Genomic DNA, 5,504 nt, shown 5'->3' on the forward strand with positions numbered 1-5,504 from the left:
ACACAGGGGAGGCGGGAAGGTTAGTGCTCTAGGGGGCACACAGGCAGGGACACACTGCCGGGAGGAGACACAGCCTCTTCTTCCCGGGAAAGAGCAATACGGCGGCGGCACAAGAGAACAGTCACCACAACTAAGCCTGTGAGGCCTTAACCTACACGGTTAAGAGGACAGGAGCGGAGGGGAGAAGGAAGAGAGCAGAGAGAGCTTCCTTTCCTGCTGTAGGCCCGAGGTGGGTCAGTTTATATCCATGGACTCAGAAAGGGGGTCACAGGCAAAAGGTGCTGGGGGGTCAGGTTGGCCAGGCTGGGGCTTGGTTTGCAGCCGACGCGCCACGTCCTGGCATTGATAGAAGAGGACATAGGCTGCCTTGGACTCGATCTGATTCTCCGTCACAGGCGAGACGCTGTTGTATCAAAGTAGTGCCACTGCCCACTGTCCTTGTTGCAGGCGAATGTTGTGTAGTGTCCATCACGCAGGCCGCCATAGTGGTTGGATACGGCTATGAGATGGTATTTGTACCGCTCTGGGGCTGACTCGTCCTGTAGCTTGATGACAAACTCGGAGAAGTCCAGGTCCCGAATAGGAAACTCCACAAGGGTGTCCAGCTTCTCTCGGAGAACTTGGTGTAGGATAAGCGCTTCAGGGGTATACTGAGCGTCTCGGGCAGTGTCCACAGGGCCAGCTTCTTGGTGGCCAGCTGGTGCTGCTTGCAGTTGGGGCAGTACCAGGGGTTCTCCTCCAGGGTCTCCACGGTGGTGAAGAGCTCAGTGCGCTCCTGCAGCCGCACAGGAGCCGCCTTCAGCACGTACCCCTCGCAGTCTTGCTTGACGTAGCCCTCAGCTTCCCCCTCATCGTAGTAACGCTTCTTCATCTCTGGGTCCCAGGCGATGGCGATGTAGGGCTGGGCTTGAGTATCCTTGTTAAAGTTGGAGCGGTCGCTGGTCCCGTTGGAGTTCACCGTTTGCAGGGTGAACAGGTGCTTGCGCCGCGTTCTCTGGGGCCAGTGAGATGGTCCAGGAGAGCTGTCTGCAGGGGCCCGGCTCCCACTAGCGACTCCAGAGCTGGGGCCCAGCCTGCTCCGGCCCAGGGTCTTGGGGGCTGCCCCCAGCCACGTTTCCAGGCTTGGGGATGTTCTTACCACCCTCTCTGTCTTTCCCATCACCATCATCCTCATCATCTGCGCTGGGTCTGGTCACATAGCGTGAGAGGCGGTGCAGCAGAATGTGGTACAGGGCGTCCCAGGAGAGGTCCCGGGGCACAGACACCAGAGCGGGTGTCCGCAGAGCATGAGGCCATAGGAGGAGCACGGGCTGGGGTACGCTCTCGCAGGTAGATGGGGATCACGACGTCCTCCCTGGTGTTCTCCGCGACAGAAGGCCTGCCTGGCACCTCGTAGATGAATATATCGTCCTGATCCAAGATGGTGCTCAGACTCCTCTAGCTGGGAAATCTTATAGAAGCGGTGACTGGACACATCGGCTACCATCATCCTTTCTGGTGAGACACCAGTGTGCTTGGCCAGGACCATGCACAAATCCGAGATCTTGCCTTTCCTGGGGACCACGAGCCAGTGCTGTTCTGGCTTGCGGCGGGGGTCCATGGAGACAAAGAAGACCTCCATGACCCTCTTGTGGCTGACAGGCAGTGGGACACTGAGGTAGCAGAAGGGGTCAAAGGTCACGGACACGTTGCCACAACCAGGGCACACCAGCGGGGACTTGAAGAGTCTGTGGAAAGTGTCCACAATCCCAGAATCGTTCCGCCGTTTGTGGTTCTGCCAGGCCTCCACAGCAACTTCTTGATCAGGCCGCCCAGCAGCATCACACTGCCCCACGTATTCCTTCTTCTTGACACGATTGAGGTCCTCATGCCGCCCATGCAGAAGGAATGACAGCAGCTCCTGCGAGTCATGTGCTGGTAGCCCAGAAACTGGGATGCAAAGTGGCCGACTTTGGTCTTGAACACATTGGGCGATGGAGCGGCGGCGGCCGGGCCAGGCCTGCTCCAGCAGGTCCGCGTAGGCCTCTGCCGTCGCCCTTCGTGCCCAGCGGGTGGCAGAAGTTGCGCTCCTCCAGGTGGCGGTGTTGAGGAAGTACTCGGTGAGCGGGGCCGTTGCTGAGGCGCTGCAGGCTGAGTTCAGGAAGCACGTGCTGCCCAGGGGGGTGAGACCGCAGGTGCCTGGCTGGCCCTGGAATGCCGCCTCCTCCTCCTCCGGCCCGCTGCTCGCAGTGCGGGGCTGCTGGCTGGGCCAGGTACCACCCTTGCTTCGGGTCTCCATGACGACCACCTGCCCAGAGTTGAGGGCAGCGTGTGTTGCACAACCTCTCAAAGGAGTCCTCTGCGTTCTTGACCCAACGCCATGTCTCTTCCTGGGGGCTCACCACGCACTGGTCTTGGGCGATACGCAAAACTAGGTCAGTGGAGTCTGTGTGGCTGGAGTGAGCGGTGTGAGGTGTGTCCATATCACTGTGCTGGGCAAGCAGCAGTTCTACTGGGTACACTTCGGCCTCACAGATGCCACGCAAACCCACAGCCTGGCGTTCAGTGGGCGGTTGGCCATGCTCTAGGCCAGGCGTCCTCACACTACGGCCCGCGGGCCACATGCGGATGTTTTTGCCATTTTGTTTTTTTACTTCAAAATAAGATATGTGGAGTGTGCATAGGAATTTGTTCATAGTTTTTTTTAAACTATAGTCCGGCCCTCCAACTGTCTGAGGGACAGTGAACTGGCCCCCTGTTTAAAAAGTTTGAGGACCCCTGCTCTAGGCCATACCAGCTGACCAGGTGGTTCCAAGCAGTGGTGGGAGCAGCACATAGTCCTCACCTTCCACCAGGCCCTTCCTGAGGTGCCAGTTTACGTTGTCTTCAAAGAGCTTATCATTACTGATACAGCCAGGGATGATGCTGGGTCTCCGTCTTCTACCTGCACGTACACTTCCCACTGTTTGTACCAGTTCCGCTCCACAAGGAGCCTGCGCTTTCTCCCGTCCTGGGAAGGAGGCTTCCGCCAGAGGCAAAAACCTTGCCGCATCACAGACTTTGCTCATCCGAAGACGCCATTTTCTGCTTCAGCTGAAAGGTGGCATTTCTAGGTCCCTGAAGGACATTATCCGAATACCTGGCTACCATCAAGGGCTCGGGTCCTGAGAGCAATGAAGCAGTAGGGAGGCTGAGAGGCAGGCATCAGCACTAACTACCGAGAGAAGTGCAAACGATGGACCCAAAAGGTAGACACCAGGCACAGTCACTAATGGTTGAAAACCGTGCGGAGAGGAGGGTGATCAGGGCTGGATATGGAAGCTGTGAAACCTACAGGCTGCCATGCCCAGGGGGGCCAGCAGGGGGCAGCTTTGGTTTCATGTGCTTGCACATTGCAGAGGTGGCGGTGGGGCCAAGCCTGGGCCAAGGTGTGGAAAGACATGCGTGTGCATTCAGGTACCAAGTGCGGTCAGGCTGTTCACTGGCCCCGGCACGCCGAGACTGAATGCTGCACTCCATCACTGTCTCCTTTAATAACAATAAAATTAAAGGCTGCTCCAGCTCTTGATAACTCGCCTGCAAGTTCTTATCCCACCTCTGGGCTTCTGTTCCATTCGGAGGACCTGGCTTGTTATTTGACAGAAAACATAGGAACCGTTAGACTTGCATATTCTCAGATCTCCCTTGTCAAAGACCACATGGCACCTCGAAGATCCGGGGCCAGAGGTGCAGCTGCCGGCACAGACCCAGCAGGGCTGTCGTCGGGAATTCTGCTCCTGGGAACTGGCACGCTCCTGCCTCCGCGCAGCCCTCTGCCTGCTCAGTCCCCTGGAGGGCCCAGGCTTTGGGGGTTCCCTGGGTACCACGTTAGGCTGGCCAGGCAACGGGGTGATTTTCATTCGAGACAGTTTCCTCCACAGACAGAAGCAGCCCCTGACTCAAGTCAGGGTATGCTCTACCTATTGTTCCTCCTCAGTTTATAGGCAGAAGGTCAAACCGTTAAAAAAATTCCTCATAAGCTCTTAAGGCTCTGTGCTTTGGGGTATGTTTTAAAATTGTGATAAAAAACATGAAGTTTATCATCTTAATAATTTTTAACGGTACAGTTCAGTAGTGTTAAGTATATTCACATTGCTGTGAAACAGATCTCCAGAACTTTTTTATCTTGCAAAACTGAAATTCTGTATGTTCAGTATTCTCTCACTCAGCTGTAACTATCCCCAGTGCGGGGCGTGTAGGAGGCAACCAGTCAATGATTCTCTCTCATTATTGATGTTTCTGTCTTTCTCTCCCTCTCCCTTCCTCTCGGAAATCAATAAAAATATATTAAACAATAACAACAACGTAACACCTTTTGTCCCTGAGCCACCTAAGGCCACAGCACAGGACTGGGGACGTCTTGAAAGTCCTCTGGTCAACATCAGCTCTTCCGAATGATGTTGTTACTGTTGTTTTATGTGAATGGTCCACATTGAATTACTTCGTTTAAGGCCAGCTTCAAGATGATTGGAGTGTAAAAGAGATCGTTAGAGCTGAGTGAGAGAAGAGTGCTGAACATTTTACAAATGTGTGTATTTATGTTTAGAGAGATGTGTTAAAGTGTGTGATTTTTAAACTTCTTTATACTCTTTTTTACTGTAATAAAACTACGCAGCACAAAATATACCATTTTAACCAGTTTTTGGGTACAGTTCAGTGGCATTAAGTACATTAACATTGCTGTGCGACCGTCACCGCCATCCATGTCCAGAGGTTTATCATTCCAAACGAAGCTCTGCACCCCTAACCAACCACTCCCTTTTCTTAAACTGGAAAACCCGTCTTCCTGGGTGTCTCCAGCTCCTCCCTGTGGAACCCCGGCACCGAGCTCAGTGGTTGGCTGGAGGCCCGTGTCTGCCGTTTTTCATGTCAGGCCAGGACTTATTCACGAGGAAATTCATTGGTGCTTCAAGAGCCTGCCTGAGTGTTTGGCAAAATATGGCCTAGTATTTTATTTCTTAAAAGTGTATTAAAGGGAAATTAACTGATTTAAATTGTTAGTTTTAGAAACACTATTGCCCACTTGTGAGCAATGAGGAAGGAAGGGAGTTACTTCTTGGGTCCTCAAGTATGGCTGTTACACCTGGGACGGCAATTCTCCTGGAGACCAGTGACCTGCTCTTAAGTTGAGAAGGTGGTTGGCAGGACCTGGCACAACCAATTCATCTTCCCGCAGTCAGCTGTTTGCCAACTGTGATGTGGGTCTCATTCATTCTTTCACTCTTTCGCCCACTCATTTATTTGTTCATCAGTAAGTTCCTTCCTTGAGTGAGGCACACCGGCCATGGGCAGGGCTTGCTGTCCGTGCGGGAGTGACTTGTGAATGGATAAATCCCAACCCCAATGGCAGTGGCTGCTGGGGGCGTGTAGACATGAAGAAGTGACATCTGAGCTGTGACTTGAAGGATAGCGAGTTTCCAGGCAAGTGGTCAGGGAGGGGGGCTATTTCAGGTAGAGAGAGCATTTGCACAAAACCTGCAGAGCCA

General features: G+C 53.7%; 1 pseudogene; it reads right to left on the reverse strand.

The window, feature by feature from the left end:
• Positions 1–234: 234 nt before the first annotated feature.
• On the reverse strand, positions 235–3,031 carry LOC103301088 (ubiquitin carboxyl-terminal hydrolase 11-like; annotated as a pseudogene).
• Positions 3,032–5,504: the final 2,473 nt, after the last annotated feature.

The sequence above is a fragment of the Eptesicus fuscus genome, chromosome 24 (genome assembly GCF_027574615.1).
Source record: "Eptesicus fuscus isolate TK198812 chromosome 24, DD_ASM_mEF_20220401, whole genome shotgun sequence".
Taxonomy (NCBI): domain Eukaryota; kingdom Metazoa; phylum Chordata; class Mammalia; order Chiroptera; family Vespertilionidae; genus Eptesicus; species Eptesicus fuscus.